Source organism: Lissotriton vulgaris, chromosome 8, assembly GCF_964263255.1.
Source record: "Lissotriton vulgaris chromosome 8, aLisVul1.2, whole genome shotgun sequence".
Lineage (NCBI taxonomy): Eukaryota > Metazoa > Chordata > Amphibia > Caudata > Salamandridae > Lissotriton > Lissotriton vulgaris.
The window spans coordinates 60,766,419-60,785,178 of NC_141696.1; positions in this window are offsets into that span (position 1 = coordinate 60,766,419).

Genomic DNA, 18,760 nt, shown 5'->3' on the forward strand with positions numbered 1-18,760 from the left:
GAAGTGTGTGGGTTGGCATGAGATGTAGGTGGGGGTTGATGGGGTTTGGTGACAGAGGAACGGTTGTGATTGGTTAAAGTCGGTTCAAAGCTGATGTGGTGGGGTGACAAAGGGAGGGTGGGTGGACGGTGGGTGGGGAAAAAAGTTCTGGAAAGGCTCATCGACTGATGTTGCAGGACTGACCCTATACATCCTTCAGACAGGAGTAGAGTGGCTTTAAAGCTGTAAAGAAAAAAAGTAACAGGGTAACTGAGTGTGACAGGAGTGATAGGAAGCACTGAGTGGTGCAGAAGGGATAAGAAACTCCTAGTGGGACATGAGTGAAAGCAGCAATCCCCCTACAACAAAAGGAGTATGTCGGTGCAAAGGGGTGACCCAGAGTGGAACCCCTCACTCATGTCACTGTCTGCTTTAGGACACACGAAGGGCAGCCGAAGGCTTTCCTATAGGATAGGGAAGTAAAGAACCATTCAACAGCAGGCAAGGAACAGCAATAACCTCTACAACATCCCATGAACATTACCAACCATAAACAGGGACTCAAATAACTGAAACAATACCCTGAAACAGGCATGGGTAACTATTCAATGGTACATGATCCACATGTAAGCTCTGATGGAGTAACAGCAGTGCAAGCTTCCCTCACTCACAAAACAGATGCAACACAGAAGCAGCAGTGCAAGCTTCCTCTCACTCACAAGACAGGCACATCATGGCAGCAGCAGTGCAAGCTTCCCTCCACACAAAACAATCAAAGCATGGAAGCAGCAGTGCAAGATTCCCTCCCTCAAATAAGAAGTTAAAGCACAGTAGCAGCAATGCAAGCTACAGTCCCTCAAAAAACAGGCACAATACAGCAGCAGCAGTCCAGGCTTCCCTCCCTCATAAAATAGGAACAACATGGAATCAACAGCACAAGCTATCTTATCGCTTAGAGAAAGTGAAATCATAGCAGCAGGTGTGCAAGCTTCCCTCCTTCACAACACAGCAGTTCAAGCTTCCCTCCCTCTCTCATAAAACAGACACAGCACGTGAGCAGCTGTTCAAGCTTCCCTCACTCTCTCATAAAACAGACACAACACAGCAGCAGTGCAAGCTTCCCTCCCTCATAAAACAGACGGGAAACAACCTTTACAACACAACTTTTACAACGCGCTACCATTACAACGAAACTTTTACAACGCAACATCCATTACAACGCATGCTTTTACAACGCAACCATTACAACGCATGACACTACAACGCACACCACTACAACGCATGTCATTACAACTCAGTCATTACAACGCATACCATTACAACGCATAACATTACCATCCAACACTTACCCTACTGTTGCACCCCCTGGAGTTAGAATAGTAATTTTTACCCCTACACTGTCCAACACTTACCCTACTGTTGCACCCCCTGGAGTTAGAATAGTAATTTTTACCCCTATACTATCCAACACTTACCCTAATGTTGCACGCCCTGGTGTTAGAATAGTAATTTTTACCCCTACACTATCCAACACTTACCCTACTGTTGCACCCTGTTAGACGGACCGGGAGGGTCGGCCGAGTATGAGGGGAGAGGTCTCCGGGGAGAGCCGTCTCCAGCGATCGTACAGACAAGTAACTTCCCCCCCACAGACGGACACCACACAGGAATAAGGTTCAACGATACTTTATCAGCAATTCTTAGAGTACGGTAGGATGGTACAAGGAGGTCTGGACTCAGGGGTCCCCTCGGTTCTAGTCTCTGGTTGGGAAAGGGGGTAGCGGGACAGTCTTGTTACCACTCGGGTAGATGAATAGCTCTCAATCCTCGAGCTCGGCGTTCTAGATGATCGGGCCGCGGCGGAGCCAGCAGGTCCCGAGATGATCGAAGATGGCGACGGGCCGCGGCGGAGCCAGCAGGTCCCGGTGAAGATGACGGTTACAAACGGTCCGCGGCCACGCCAGCAGGTCCCGACGACGATGAAGGATATGAAGGTTGCGAAGGTTGCGGCAGCGCCAGCAGGCAAGACGATGGTGCACGAGACAGAGCTATGGCAGCGCCAAATAGTCCGTCAAGGATGAGTTCTTCTTTGCGTCTCTCGACTCCAAGATACAACTGCCTTCCTGCTCCGGAGCTGCCCCAGTTATAGGGCTGGTGTTCTTTGATGTCCGGACCCTCGCACTTGGAGGTCGGGAGGTCCGGGATGAGGGTGTCCAGACACCCAGCAGGGGGGTGGAGCCAGCGCTCGGGGAGGTGATGGGCGAGCGGCACCTGGCGGGGGAGAGCCATCGACACCTCTTTCTCCCATTGACTTGCCAAGTAGCCTGCTCACCTCCTGGGTGGATGGTGGTGCCGGGAAGTCTAAGGCCTGGCCAGTTCCAGGGTTGAGGTCGATCGGGGGCCAGGCGACCTCGTGGTGGAGTGTCCAAGATGGCGCCCAGGATGGGCGCGCAGGCCGGCAGTGGGTCAGGCCCACGAGGTCGATGTGTTCGAGGGTAGGGGTCCCGGAGGACGGGTAATGGTGGTGGGTGGTACCTGCGTGACCGGGCTCAGGCCTGGTCGGGCCGGGGGAGAGTGGCCCTTCATGTGGCCTGTCCAACATGCGTCCCCCCCAGCTGAAGGCGGGGAGAGTCACCCATCCTCTTGGGGACTCTCCTCGTCGAGGCGGAAAAAGCGTGACAGGCCATCCGCGTTGGCGTGGTCTGGCCCAGGCCGATGTTCAACGGTGAAGTCCATCCCCTGGAGGGAGATAGACCAGCGTAGTAACTTCGGGTTTTCTCCCCGCATCTGCATCAGCCATTGCAGGGGTCGGTGGTCGGTCTGCACCCGAAAGTGAGTGCCAAAGAGGTAGGGCCGGAGTTTTTTGAGAGCCCATACCACGGCAAAGGCCTCCCTCTCAATGGTGCTCCAGCGTTGTTCTCGTGGTAGGAGTCGCCTGCTGAGGAAGGCCACTGGCTGATCAAGGCCTTCGGTGTTCACTTGAGACAGGACGGCCCCGATGCCTTGGTCGGAAGCATCCGTCTGGACGACGAACTCCCGGCTGTAGTCAGGGGCCTGGAGCACCGGGGCGGAACACATGGCGTCCTTCAATTGTTCGAATGCTGCTTGGCACTCTGGGGTCCAGTTGACTTTCTGGGGTTGGTTCCTTGACGTGAGTTCCGTGAGGGGACCCACTATGGTACCGTAGTCTTTCACGAACCTTCGGTAGTAGCCCGTGAGGCCCAGGAAGGCTCGTACCTCGGTCTGGGTGATGGGGGGTTGCCAGGCCTGGATGGCGGCGATTTTGAGCTGCAGAGGGGCGACCAGTCCGCTTCCCACCTGGTGTCCGAGGTATGTCACTGACCCTTGCCCGATTTGACATTTGCTGGCCTTGATCGTGAGGCCAGCTCGCTGAAGGGCTTGTAGCACTGCTCGGAGGTGGTGGAGGTGCTCGGTCCCCTGGTGGCTGTATACAGCGATGTCGTCTAGGTAGGCGGCGCTGAACCCTTCGAGCCCCGCCAGGACCTGATTGACGAGCCGCTGAAAGGTCGCTGGGGCATTCTTCATGCCGAAGGGCATGACCTTGAAATGGTAATGGCCGTCGGGGGTGGAAAAGGCAGAACGTTCTTGGGCCCGGGGTGTGAGGCCGATCTGCAAGTAGCCCGCCGTTAGGTCGAAGATACTGAGGTATCGGGCGGCTCCCATGCGGTCAATTAGTTCATCTGCCCGGGGGATGGGATGTGCGTCTGTTCTGGTGACCGCGTTTAAGCCCCGGTAGTCGACACAGAACCGGAGTTCCGGCGTGGTGCCAGGGGCGGCTGCTTTGGGGACCAGTACTACCGGACTGGCCCAGGGGCTATCGGAGGGCTCGATGACCCCGAGCGTGAGCATTCTGGCTACCTCTTCCTGGATGCAGGCCCGTACCCGATCTGGCACGCGGTAGGCCCGGTGGCGGATAGGGGGGCTGTCCCCTGTATCCACATCGTGCACACACCAGGAAGTGACGCCTGGGGTGAGGGAGAACAGGCTGGCGAACTGTGACAGGAGGACTCGACACTCCTGGCGTTGTTCTCGGGTGAGGGCCTTCGAGAGCCGGACCCCATCCACGGAGCCGTCTTTCTCCTGCGTCCGTAGGAGGTCAGGGAGGGGCTCTGAGTCCTCTTCGGCCCCATTGTCTGTGGCCATCAGCAGGCTGAGTTCTGAACGTGCAAAGTGAGGCTTCAGTCTGTTGGTGTGGAGGACCCGGAGGGGGTTCCGGGAAGATTCCATGTCGATGAGATAGGTGGCAGGACCCTTGCGCTCGACTACTTTGAAGGGCCCCGTCCACTTGTCTTGCAGGGCGCAGGGTTCGGTGGGGGACAGCACCCACACCTGCTGCCCAGGTTCAAATTCGATGGAGGAGGCATTCTGGTCATACCACTTTTTCATGTCCTCTTGACTGGCCTCTAGGTTGGCTTTTGCCAGTTCACTGAACCGCCGGGTCTGGTTGCGGAGTGTTAGGAGGTACCGGAAGACATCCGGTGGGTTCTTTAGAGGGGGCAACTCCCAGCCTTCCTTGACTAGGCTGAGCGGCCCCCGCACTGGGTGTCCATATAGAAGTTCAAACGGGCTGAAGCCCAGGGACTTTTGGGGAACCTCTCGATAAGCGAAGAGGAGGCACGGTAGCAGCACGTCCCACTGGCGACGGTGGGGCTCTTCCAACCCCCCGATCATCCCTTTGAGCGTGCGGTTGAACCGCTCAACGAGTCCGTTTCCTTGAGGGTGATAGGGGGTCGTGAATCGGTAGGTAACCCCGCACTGTTGCCAGAGGGACTTCATATATTTAGAAATAAAGTTCGTGCCTCTGTCGCTGACGACTTCTCGGGGGAAGCCCACCCGGGAGAAGATCCCCATCAAGGCCCGGCCGACTACCGGGGCTGTCACAGTTCGCAGGGGAACAGCCTCAGGGTAGCGGGTGGCGTGGTCCACAAGCACCAGGATGAATCGATGGCCTTGTTTGGTGCGTGGGTCCAGGGGCCCCACGATGTCTATCCCGACCCTCTCGAACGGGGTGGTGACCACAGGAAAAGGTTGCAGGGGGGCTTTTAGTTTGCGGCCGCTCTTTCCACTGGCTTGGCACGTGGGGCAAGATCGGCAATGCTGGTGTACATCGTTCCTCATCTTGGGCCAGAAAAAGTGGGTCACCAGGCGACTGTAGGTTTTATCTTGACCCAGGTGTCCCGCCAGGGGGACATCGTGTGCCAGGTTTAGCAGGAAGTCTCTAAAACGGAGGGGCACCACCAGTACTCGGCTAGCCCCCAGCTCCGCAATCCTTTGCTCACTGTACAGCAGATCATTGTCCCAGTAGACCCAGTGCGTGCCGGAGGTATCGCCTGCGCTTTGGGCGAGTGCTTGTTGGCGGAGTCCCTCGAGGGAGGGACAGGTCTTCTGTTCTTGGCGAAATTGTTCTTGCGTGGGTCCCCCCTCTTGAGGCCACTGGTCGAGGCCAGCGAGGTCTGGAAGTTGAGCTGGTGCTGGGGGGACGTCACGGTCGGTGGTTTCGGCTGGGGCGACCGGAGGTGGTGGCGCCGGCCATTCGGGTTCCTCTGGGCTGGGGTTGGCACGGGCGGCCATGGACCGGGTCAATCAATCAATCAATCAATCAGTGACATTTATAAAGCGCGCTACATACCCGTAGGGTCTCAAGGCACCGGGTGGTGACGCACGCCCAGTCCGGGACGCCTAACATCCCCAGGTGTTCTCTCCGTTCTACGGCTGCCCACGGGGAGCTTTCGAGGTCATTCCCCAGGAGGCAGTCTACGGGGGCATCATCTCGGACCGTTACCTTCAACATGCCGGAGACCCCTCCCCATTCGAAGGGGACGCAGGCCATCCGACACAGACTTTCTGAGTTATCGGCTGTCCGTACCGGGCAGAGAATGTTCGGTAAATATTGTTCTGGGGTCACCAGGTGACAGCGGACGGCCGTTACACTGGCCCCAGTGTCACGAAGGGCTTCGGCCCGGTGTCCATTGATGCTCACCCATTGACTGTACTTCTGGGTGTTAGCGGGTAGGGGGACCCGCGGGACCATGTCTCTCCCCCCTAAGCAGGCTAGAGCCATGGCGGCTGGCTCCCATTCGTGGTGCTCCTGTTCGTATTCCTCCTGTTCCTCTGAGATCTGTTCCTCCCCTAGAGCTGCAGCGGCTACTTGGCGGGGTCTTGGGCTCTGATACTGGGGGCAGTTTGGGTCATTCGCATAGTGTCCAATTCGTTGGCATCGATGGCACGTAACATTGGCTCGATATCCCGGACGCGCCGGGGTGCTGCCCCGGTTGGCCGGGGGGGTGGTGCTTGGAGCGGGGGTGACTGGCGCGTTGTCCCTTCCGCGTCCTTGGCCTCCTCCTCCTCCTCCTCGGGGACGGTGTTGACCATTGTTGTTCCGGTTTTGTTCGTAGGACCCGTTTCGGCCTACTCTGGTGATTTCCCACCGGTCAGCTTCGGCTGCCAGCTGCCGGGGATCTGTTAACTTGCTGTCGAGGAGGTGTTGGCGGAGTTCAATGAAGCAATTGTTCGACAGATGCTCCCAGACCATAAGATTGAACAGTTGTTCGTAGGTTGTGACCTTGCTCCCTTTGATCCAGCCTTCGAAGGCTCGGCTAAAGTAGTTTACATAGTCCACCCAAGTTGTACCCGGGATGCGGGTGCAGTCTCGGAACCTCTGACGGTACATCTCGGTGTGAGGCCATAGCGGGTGAGGAGTGCAGCTTTCATATGGTCATAGGAGGTCATCTGGTGGTCCGGGAGTTGCAGCAGGGCGTCGCGGCCCTCATTGAGGAATCTCCCCCATAGACCGGCTCCCCAATCGCTTTTATCGATCCGGTGTGCAGTCATAGCGATTTCATAAGCCTTAAACCATTGCTGGATGTCGTCCTCTCGGAAGTACTCTCGAACGACATCCTTGGGGATGTGTACCTTTTTCTCTGTCGCCCCTGGGGTGTATGGTTGCTCGGACACCCCTCCGACTTTATTCTTGCGTAGGTCGATCTCAGCTAGGTTCCGCTCATGCTCGTATGCCATTTTCTTTTCCTCGAGCTCCCTTTGTCTCTGTTTCTCCTCTCTTTCTTCTCGGAGACGCAGGTGCTCTAAGTTTATTTTTTGTTCGGCCAATTTAAGTTCAATGTCCATTTTGAGCCGGGCCATTTCCAGCTCGTGTAGTCGGGTTTTCTCTCGTTCCTGGATCTCATCTTGCGAGAGACTCGTTCTCCGCTCTTCAGGGGCCGTGAAGGTTTTTTCTGTGATGCTTTGATCGGGGGTTCCGGCCACCCCATTTTCTGCCCAAGATTCTAGGGCCTGCTTAAAATCGTCTTTGGTACTGAGACCGGTGGTAGCGATACCTAGTTCGATGCAGAACTGCTTTAGTTCACGATGGCTGTATTCGTCTAATTTCTCCATCTGGAGTTTCTCCGCTGATCCGTTTTCTTTAGTTGACATCGTGATTCGCTGTGGGGTGAGCTACTTTCTGTACGGTTATGCGGTGTTTCGGATCGCGCCGCTGCCCACCAATGTTAGACGGACCGGGAGGGTCGGCCGAGTATGAGGGGAGAGGTCTCCGGGGAGAGCCGTCTCCAGCGATCGTACAGACAAGTAACTTCCCCCCCACAGACGGACACCACACAGGAATAAGGTTCAACGATACTTTATCAGCAATTCTTAGAGTACGGTAGGATGGTACAAGGAGGTCTGGACTCAGGGGTCCCCTCGGTTCTAGTCTCTGGTTGGGAAAGGGGGTAGCGGGACAGTCTTGTTACCACTCGGGTAGATGAATAGCTCTCAATCCTCGAGCTCGGCGTTCTAGATGATCGGGCCGCGGCGGAGCCAGCAGGTCCCGAGATGATCGAAGATGGCGACGGGCCGCGGCGGAGCCAGCAGGTCCCGGTGAAGATGACGGTTACAAACGGTCCGCGGCCACGCCAGCAGGTCCCGACGACGATGAAGGATATGAAGGTTGCGAAGGTTGCGGCAGCGCCAGCAGGCAAGACGATGGTGCACGAGACAGAGCTATGGCAGCGCCAAATAGTCCGTCAAGGATGAGTTCTTCTTTGCGTCTCTCGACTCCAAGATACAACTGCCTTCCTGCTCCGGAGCTGCCCCAGTTATAGGGCTGGTGTTCTTTGATGTCCGGACCCTCGCACTTGGAGGTCGGGAGGTCCGGGATGAGGGTGTCCAGACACCCAGCAGGGGGGTGGAGCCAGCGCTCGGGGAGGTGATGGGCGAGCGGCACCTGGCGGGGGAGAGCCATCGACACCTCTTTCTCCCATTGACTTGCCAAGTAGCCTGCTCACCTCCTGGGTGGATGGTGGTGCCGGGAAGTCTAAGGCCTGGCCAGGCCCAGGGTTGAGGTCGATCGGGGGCCAGGCGACCTCGTGGTGGAGTGTCCAAGATGGCGCCCAGGATGGGCGCGCAGGCCGGCAGTGGGTCAGGCCCACGAGGTCGATGTGTTCGAGGGTAGGGGTCCCGGAGGACGGGTAATGGTGGTGGGTGGTACCTGCGTGACCGGGCTCGGGCCTGGTCGGGCCGGGGGAGAGTGGCCCTTCATGTGGCCTGTCCAACACACCCCCTGGAGTTAGAATAGTAATTTTTACCCCTACACTATCCAACACTTACCCTACTGTTGCACCCCCTGGAGTTAGAATAGTAATTTTTACCCCTATACTATCCAACACTTACCCTAATGTTGCACGCCCTGGTGTTAGAATAGTAATTTTTACCCCTACACTATCCAACACTTACCCTACTGTTGCACCCCCTGGAGTTAGAATAGTAATTTTTACCCCTACACTATCCAACACTTACCCTACTGTTGCACCCCCTGGAGTTAGAATAGTAATTTTTACCCCTATACTATCCAACACTTACCCTACTGTTGCACCCCCTGCAGTTAGAATAGTAAATGTTACCCCTACACTATCCAATAATTACCAAACATGCAATGTAATGTAATGCGTTGTAATGGTATGCGTTGTAAAGGTAGTATGCGTTGTAATGGAATGCGTTGTAAATTTAGTTTTTAAAATTTAGTTGTAACGGCATGCATTGTAATGGAATGCGTTGTAATGGATGTTGCGTTGTAAAAAGTGCGTTGTAAAGGTATGCGTTGTAAAAGTGTGCGCTGTAACGTCATACATACAAAACAGACATAACACAGCAGCAGCAGCAGTGCAAGCTTCCCTCCCTCATAAAACAGACACAACACAGCAGCAGCAGTGCAAGGTTTCCTCCCTCATAAAACAGACACAACACAGCAGCAGCAGTGCAAGCTTCCCTCCCTCATAAAACAGACACAACACAGCAGCACCAGTGCAAGCTTCCCTCCCTCATAAAACAGACACAACACAGCAGCAGCAGTGCAAGCTTCCCACCCTCATAAAATAGACACAACACATCAACAGCAGTGCAAGCTTCCCTCCCTCATAAAACAGACACATCAGGGCAACAGCAGTGTAAGCTTCCCTCCCTCATAAAACAGACACAACACAGCAGCAGCAGTGCAAGCATCCCTCCCTCATAAAACTGACACAACACAGCAGCAGCAGTGCAAACTTCCCTCCCTCATTAAATAGACACAACACAGCAGCAGCCGTGCAAGCTTCCCTCCCTCATAAAACAGACACATCAGGGCAGCAGCAGTTCAAGCTTCCCTCCCTCCCTCATACAAAGACACAACACAGCAGCAGCAGTGCAAGCTTCCCTCCCTCATAAAATAGACATAACACATCAGCAGCAGTGCAAGCTTCCCTCCCTGATAAAACAGACGCAACACAGCAGCAGCAGTGCAAGCTTCCCTCCCTCATAAAACAGACACAACACAGCAGCAGCAGTGCAAGCTTCCCTCCCTCATAAAATAGACACAACACATCAGCAGCAGTGTAAGCTTCCCTCCCTCACAAAACAGACACAACACATCAGCAGCAGTGCAAGCTTTCCTCCCTCATAAAACAGACACATCAGGGCAGCAGCAGTGCAAGCTTCCCTCCCTCATAAAACAGACACAACACAGCAGCAGCAGTGCAAGCTTCCCTCCCTCATAAAATAGACACAACACATCAGCAGCAGTGCAAGCTTTCCTCCCTCATAAAACAGACACATCAGGGCAGCAGCAGTGCAAGCTTCCCTCCCTCATAAAATAGACACAACACATCAGCAGCAGTACAAGCTTCCCTCCCTCATAAAACAGACACAACACATCAGCAGCAGTGCAAGCTTTCCTCCCTCATAAAACAGACACATCAGGGCAGCAGCAGTGCAAGCTTCCCTCCCTCATAAAACAGACACAACACAGCAGCAGCAGTGCAAGCTTTCCTCCCTCATAAAACAGACACATCAGGGCAGCAGCAGTGCGAGCTTCCCTCCCTCATAAAACAGACACAGCGCAGCAGCAGCAGTGCAAGCTTCCCTCCCTCATAAAACAGACACATAAGGGCAGCATCAGTGCAAGATTCCCTCCCTCATAAAACAGACACAACGCAGCAGCAGTGCAAGCTTCCCTCCCTCATAAAACAGACAAAACACAGCAGCAACAGTGCAAGCTTCCCTCCCACATAAAACAGACACGTCAGGGCAGCAGCAGTGCAAGCTTCCCTCCCTCATAAAACAGACACAACGCAGCAGCAGCAGTGCAAGATTTTCTCCCTCAAAGAAAAAGTTAAAGCATTGCAGCAGCAGTGCAAGCTACCATCCTTCAGAAAACAGGCACAACACAGCAGCAGGGGGGCGTGGCTTGGACGCCGATGGCGATGGTCGCCTGAGAGCTCGGCTCCGGGACTGAGCCCGTGATTATCCTGCAGATCGGAGGCCGTGGGGCACCCTAGTCCCCGCAAACCGTTGATCAGACCGATTGGGACCTTCGAGGCACCTGGTGTAACTCGAACATGAGTTGATCCGACGGAAAATCGAAGTTTGTGGACCCGCGGAGTGCGGCCCAACATGGCGCCCGGACCTCTTTGTCCCCTTGGTCGGGACCTTTAGTCTGGAGGAGCGTCGTTAGCTACAGCGCACCCTCCACCTTTTTATCTCCCTGTGATGTGATGGTCTGGGTGTCGTTCTGATCGGACTTTGAACACGGTGATCGCTCCTGGATGATCGGATGCCCACACTATAGTGGACCTCGACTTACGGAAGCCTGGCGGCCCTGGCTGCGGTGCCGACCCCCTGAGCCGTACCTGGCTGCATCCCCCCGAGCGACTGACTTCCATGGGCAGCACGGCGCCTTGGCGCCACAAAGTCTCCGGTGGTGTTGGTGTCCCTCGTTCCAGGTCCTCATCGGCCAAACGGGCCTGCCCGACCTGGCGCCGATTGTCCCCGCCTCCTCCTCAGTGCCCTCCGACGATGTGGTGGTGGCGCGGCCCGATGTTGTGGAGGTCCAACAGGCCCTGGAGACGGAGATCGCCGGCCCTCGGCCCAAAGGCCACTAGCCGAGAGAGACATAGCCGACGCCCGCACTTGGTGGCGCCTCTGACTGGCTCTCCACCGTGTGACTCCTGCGCCATGGGGAAACCGAGGAGAGCCAAGGGGACCACCCCAGCCGCCTCAGACTCGGAGGCCCCGGACAAAGAAGAACGTGGGGACCCGGAGAGTTCTGGTGGCGCGCCATTGCAGCAACAATTTGACCGGGTCCTGGAGGCGATCGCGACCACACGCTCGGCCCTCCAGCAGGACATTGCCCAGGTGGCGACGAGTCTGGGCCTCCTTAGAGCGGACCACGGCAAGCTTTCAGATAGGGTCAAGGAGGTGGAGGGCTCGATAAAAACCTTGGAGCCGGCACAGAGAACCCTGGCCGCGACGATGAAGGATGCCCTGTCCCCGATTGATGCCCTGGAGCGACGAGCGGAAGACGCGGAAGGTCGTAATAGGCGAAATAACATTCGAGTGGTGGGCCTGCCGGAGAAGATTGAAGATGGCGACATGGTGGCCTACTTGGAAGCCTGGCTACGGGACACGGTGGCCCCGGAGGGTCTATCCTCCTTCTACACCCTGGAGCGAGCACACAGAGTCCCAGCGAGGCCGCCACAACAGGGCCGTGCCCCGCGACCGGTGGTGGCACGGTTATTGCACTTTCGGGACAGAGACTTCATCCTTAATGCCGCCAGACATAATGGCCCCTTCAAGGTGGTGAATAGCCAGGTGAATATCTTCCCGGACTACACCTATGAGACCCAGCGCAGGCGGTTCTCATTCCTGGCGGTCAAGCGCGAGCTCCGGAGCGATGGCATCCAATACTCGCTCCTGTTTCCTGCAAGGCTCCGCATAATCGTCGATGACAAGACTCAGTTCTTTGATTCCCCGGAGGATGTCTGTAACTGGCTCGAACTCTATAGAGCCGGAAAGGATGGCTTTGGCTCCTCATCTCAACTAGCAGTGGAGCCTGGACAGCGGCGGCGGTCCAAAAGAATTCGGAGTCGCCGTGGCCGGTCAGGCGGACCCTCGACTGCGGAGACGTCGACGGAGCGGAAGGGAGTGTTGGAGGTGTTGTCTGCGCTGTCTGGCTCACGGGACGGTACCATTGAAGAGGAGGCGGACCTTGGTGACGAGGGGGTACCAACGGACTCAGAGGAATCGGTGACCGACAGTGTCCACACGCCGGTGATCACTCCGAACTCGGTTGAGGACCTTCTGGATGGACAGGGTTGACGGGGTGAGCTGCGTCCATTTGGGTGGGGGCCCGCAGCGGGGGTGGCGGGGGTAGGCGATTGCTCTTAAACCCCGGGGAAGTGGAGATGGGGTGCCCTGCTCGTGCCATGAGGGTTTTCTCTTATTGTTTTGGGCTCACTTTAGTCTCGGTAGCCTGAGCATCGAGGGCCCATTGCCAACGCCCAGCCCGCACCTGGCCCTTAAGGCCTTCCTGCGGTGGCGACTGCAGGATTAGTTGGGGACAGAGGGTTTGCTGGGGGTATGGTTTGGATGGGAACTAGATGGTACTATTTGGGTCCTGTTCTGGGGAGGGTGGGCAAGGGTTTTGGTCGAACCGGGGTTGTTGTGTTTTGGTTGGGGAAAATGGCCGCCATCAGTGCTGGGTTGATTGTTGCTCTTTCTTTGTTGGGACCCGGATGGGGAGACTTTGCACGAACAATATGGGACAATGGCTGATGTTGCTAATGTGAAATGCATTACTTGGAATGTACGGGGGCTTCACACTATGTCTAGACGTCACAAAGACCACGCTTATTTAGTGCGTAGAGGGGTACAAATGGCGCTGCTGCAGGAGACCCATCTTAACAAGGCGGAAGGGGCGGCGCTACAGCGTAGGTGGAGAGGGCAGGTCTTTTGCACTTCGTACTCCGCGTATGCCAGGGGAGCGCTAATTTGGATCAGAGCTGGGGTTCCTTTTCAGGTTACGAAATCAGTGGTGGATCCGGAGGGTCGCTACGTGGCCATTTCGGGCACTCTGGGGGGGGGGGACCTAAACGTTTGCTGTGTTTATGCGCCCAATGTGGACCAGCTTGCCTTCCTTTCCAGGTTATCGGGCTCGTTGGCCCACTTCTTTTCCGGGCCCCTCCTGCTCGGTGGGGATTTCAATTCAGTAGTAGATGTGGAGAATGACCGCTCACATCCCCCCCTCCCTGACTCTCCGGTTAGCCGTGTGGATAAAGGTAGGAGGGACTGGCAGACGCACTGGGGTCTGAGGGATATCTGGAGGGCACAGCACCCCGACACTAGGGACTATTCCTACTTCTCAGGCTTGCACGAGTTACACGCCCGACTGGACGGGTTTCTGGGCTCGGCAGAATTGGTTTCAGCGGCGGTCCGGTCTGAATATTTGACCAGGACCATCTCAGATCATAACCCTCTCCTGCTGGACCTTCGCTGGTTTCCTGGGGTGCCTGCTGTGCCCACCTGGAAGCTGCGTCCCGATATCTTAGAGGACATTGTATTCAAAGCGGACCTAGAAGATAAGATCTCGGAATACTTCGCGTCCAACGGGGGCACTGCGGGTTCGAGGGCGCTGGAATGGGAGGCTTTTAAGGTGGTGGTCAGGGGCTTCTGCATTTCCAAAAAGGTGGGCATGAGGCGAATCATCCTCGACGATTTAGATATGGCCGATCGGAAACTCCGTGAGTTGGAACTCCGCCGCCCCGGGCGCCCTGAACTCCAGGAACGCACGGCAGCGGCGAAGGAGGCGGTAGCGGCGGAGGTCGAATGGCTGCGCTGTTTCCACTATAAGGCCTATACTGTTAGGTCCCTCGCAGAGGGGGATAGATCGAGCGCATTGCTGGCGTGGCTAGCTAATCCTACGCGCCAGACCTCTCTACCGACGTCCATGCGTACGGCGGATGGGACCGAAGTGCACACTCAGCCTGAGATTCTGAGCTGTTACCTGCACTACTATGAACGCTTGTACCGCAGTCGCTCTGCCAGAGACCCCGACCTGCTCGTTGACTACCTGCGACCCCTAGAGCTACCAATAGTGGAGCCTGACGTTGCGAAAGCCCTGGGTTCCGACATTGAACTGGGGGAGATTCGCAGCACCATTAAAAAGATGGCGAGGAATAAGACCCCGGGACTGGACGGCCTTCCGGATGAATTTTATGCCGCTTATGCTGATCTCCTGGCACCGAGGTTGCTGATAGTTTACAGAGAGGCGAAGCGGCTTGGTCGGCTCCCCGGCTCGATGTGCGAGGCCTTAGTGGTTCCCCTCCTCAAGCCGGGAAGGGACTCGTCCGATCCGGCGTCCTACCGTCCTTTATCAATGTTGACGGTCGATTATAAAATACTGAGCAGCATCTTGGCATCGAGATTGCTAGGTCACATGAGCTCTCTGGTACATGAGGACCAGGCTGGGTTCATCCCCAAGCGAAACACGACCATGATCATCCGTAGGCTGTTCCGCTTGCTGGGAGAACCGCTCGTGGACGCCCCATGCCCGGTGTCCTCTCGGTAGATTTGGAGAAGGCTTTTGACAGCCTGGAATGGGACTACCTGCGCACTGTATTACTGCGAGTCGGCCTCGGTGAGGGTTTCGTCAGATGGACCACGGTACTGTATGCCTCGGCGTCGGCCAGGGTACGGGCAGGCCCGCTGATCTCCTCGCAATACTCGGTGGAGAGAGGCACGAGACAGGGTTGTTCATTATCCCCGCTCCTCTTCGCGTTAGCGGTGGAGCCACTGGCGCTGCTACTCCGGTCGGGGGCCCACTATAATGGCTTATGGACACCTTCGGGCCCACATTATATCTCGCTGTACGCTGATGACCTGTTGCTCTTCCTTGAGGACCCGGTTGCTGCCCTGAATGGAGCTGCGATGGCGCTCACGGCGTTTGGGGAGGTCTCGGGCCTTCGGGTGAATTGGGCTAAGACCTGTCTTTTCCCGGTTCGCAAGGGTACACCTAGCCCTGATATCAGTAGAGAGATTAGGTGGGAACCTGACTGCTTTAAGTACCTGGGGGTGTACGTCTACCATGAACCGTCTGACCTCCTGGATGGGAACATAGCTCGCAGCACTCGCGCGCTGCGTGGTAGCATGGACTTCTGGGCTACTCTACCGCTCTCGGTAGCAGGACGGATCGCTTTGCTTAAAATGGTGGCGCTCCCCCGGTTGCTGTATTATTTCCGGGCGCTGCCGATTTGGGTCCCGCCAGCCACATTTCGACTGTTACGGTCAATGGTGGTCGGATTCCTCTGGGGTTCGGGCCGCCGAAGAGTGGCCCTCAAGACCCTGACGAGGCCGAAAGCTGAGGGTGGGCTTGCGGTGCCGGACTTTGAAAAGTATTACTTGGCAGCGCAGCTGCAGACTTTCACCCAGGAGGTCGCCAGGGAATTCCGAGGCCCAGAGGACAGGAGGGGCACAGGGATGGCTAGGCATGTTCTCTCCTTCATAGCGCTGCGACAGCGTTTGGCCTTGCAGGACTTGACGCTTGAGGAGAAGACCATTCGCTTGTGCTGGAACCGGGCCCATGCCCGGGGCCAGTTGCGGATACCGTATCCACCTGAAATACCTCTGGGCATGCTGACGGCCCTGCCTCATGGCGGTGATTGGTCACGATTAGCGGACTGGGAGGACGCGGGCCTACAGTTGGTGGGTGACCTTTACGAGGACGGGGCGCTTTTGCCCTTTCAGGAGCTCATTGATCGCTTCGAGGTTCCTCGCGGCGATTTTCTTTTGCACCCGGCCCTGGTCCGAGCGATTCAGGCGCACTGGAAGCACGGGCAGGAGGAACCTCCTATATCTCCGGTGTGCCAGTACGTCATGATGTCTGCGGGAACGGTTAAGGCGGTCACTTGCCTATACGGCAGACTGCTCAATGAGGGGTTGGCCCCCCTCACTACCTTAAGAACCCGTTGGGAGGAAGACATAGGGAAGGAGATCCCGGAGACGACCTGGTCCCAACTCATGAGGTGGGCCTGGAAGGGCACGCGCCACGCCCGCTTTCAATTGGTCCACTACTATGTACTCCATAGGGCATACTTGACCCCGGCGAAGATCCAACAATATTTTGCCATGGACTCCGCGGACTGCCCCAGGTGCCAGGCGCCTGATGCAGACCTTCTCCACATGTTGTGGTCCTGCCCGGGACTGTCCTCCTACTGGCTGGAAGTGGGGGATACCCTGGAGGAGGTAACGGGGAGATCCTTATCGGTTGATGCGGCAGTGGGGCTCCTGCACTGGTTCCCACATACCCCCAAAAATAAAATCACTAGTAAATTCATTGATCTGGGGCTTCTCCTTGCTAAACGGGAGGTGACCAGGAACTGGAAGGCACGGGTTGGACCAACGGGGGCCCGATGGCACAGCGAACTCTTGAAATGGGCGGCGGGGGAAAGCATGCTGCGGTACCAGTTAGCTAGGAGACAACACAACGAGAAGGCGCAGGAGGCAGCTCTAGAATGGGAGACATTAGTGCAGGCCCTCAGGGATTATTGCGCTCCCAGCGATTGTGAGGATGCAGCTCGCCCTGAGTCCCGATAAACGATTGCACTTTACATGTCTGTTGCTTTCCTCGTGGGTCCTCTCACAGATCCTATTACGGCTGTTACCGTGCACTGATGGCGGGGTTGGGGGGGGTTTGGTTTGGTTCATAGTGTTTTGAGGGGGGGGGTTTCTTTTGGCCTTTTTTGTAGGATGGTTTAGAAAAGCAGATGACGGATAGTGGATCATCCGGACCGGCTTCGACTTCCTGTTGAGTCCCCATTGGGTATCGCCGCCCGACCCTTGGGTTGTGGGCTAAATGGCTGTGTAATGGTTCATCCTGCTGGGGGACGAAGGGATGTATTCTACTACTTTTGATTGAACTTATAATGCTGGTCCGCTTTGTAAAAATTTACTGATTCCTGCAATAAAAATATATTTTAAAAAAAAACAAAAAAAAAACACAGCAGCAGGGTGTGCAGTCTTCCCTGGCTCACAAAACAGGCACTGCAGTGCAAGCTTTCCTCTCACACAAAATAGGAATAGCAGAGAATAAGCAGCACAAGTGATCCTACATCTCAGAAAAAGTGAAATCACAACAACAGCAGTGCAAGCTTCCCTGCCACTCAAAACAGACAGAGCACAGAAGCAGCATTTCAAGCTACTGTCCCTCACAAGGGAGGCACGGCACATCAGCAGCAGAACAAGCTGACCTGACTCACAATACAGACAAAGCACATAAGCAGCACTGCAAGCGTTCCTGGCTCAGAAGACAGGCACAGCATGGAGCAGCAGCACATGCTATCCGACCTCTCAGGAAAAAGTGAAACCACTGCTGCTTTAGTGCAAGCATCCATGACTCACGAGACCGGCACAGCACGACAGCAGCAGTGCACGCTTCCCTGACTCAAAAGACAGACACAGCACAACAGCAGCCTTGCTAGCTTCCCTGACTCAAAAGACAGGCACAGAACAACAGCAGCCGTGCAAGCTTCCCTGACTCAAAAGACAGGCACAGCACAACAGAAGCAGTGCACGCTTCCCTGACTCAAAAGACAGGCACAGCACGACAGCAGCAGTGCAAGCTTCCCTGACTCAAAAGACAGGCACAGCACAACAGCAGCCGTGCAAGCTTCCCTGACTCAAAAGACAGGCACAGCACAACAGAAGCAGTGCACGCTTCCCTGACTCAAAAGACAGGCACAGCACGACAGCAGCTCTGCAAGCTTCCCTGACTTGCGAGACAGGCACAGCACAACAGCAGCAGTGCAAGCGTCCCTGAATCCTAAGACAGGCACAGCACGACAGCAGCAGTGCAAGCTTCCCTGACTCAAAAGACAGGCACAGCACAACAGCAGCCGTGCAAGCTTCCCTGACTCAAAAGACAGGCACAGCACAACAGAAGCAGTGCACGCTTCCCTGACTCAAAAGACAGGCACAGCACGACAGCAGCTCTGCAAGCTTCCCTGACTTGCGAGACAGGCACAGCACAACAGCAGCAGTGCAAGCGTCCCTGAATCCTAAGACAGGCACAGCACGACAGCAGCAGTGCAAGCTTCCCTGATTCACAAGACAGGCACAGCATGACAGCAGCCGTGCAAGCTTCCCTGACTCATGAGACAGGCACAGAACAACAGCAGCAGCGCAAGCTTCCCTGATTCACGAGACAGGCACAGCACGACAGCAGCAGTGCACGCTTCCCTGATTCACGAGACAGGCATAGCACGGCAGCAGCAGTGCAAGCTTCCCTGACTCATGAGACAGGCACAGCATGGCAGCAGCAGTGCAAGCTTCCCTGATTCACGAGACAGGCATAGCACGGCAGCAGCAGAAGAAGCTACCCTGCCTCATAGAAAAAGTCCGAGCAGAGCAGTAGCAGCAGAAGCTTCCCCTGTTGCCTCACACAAAGACACACACAACA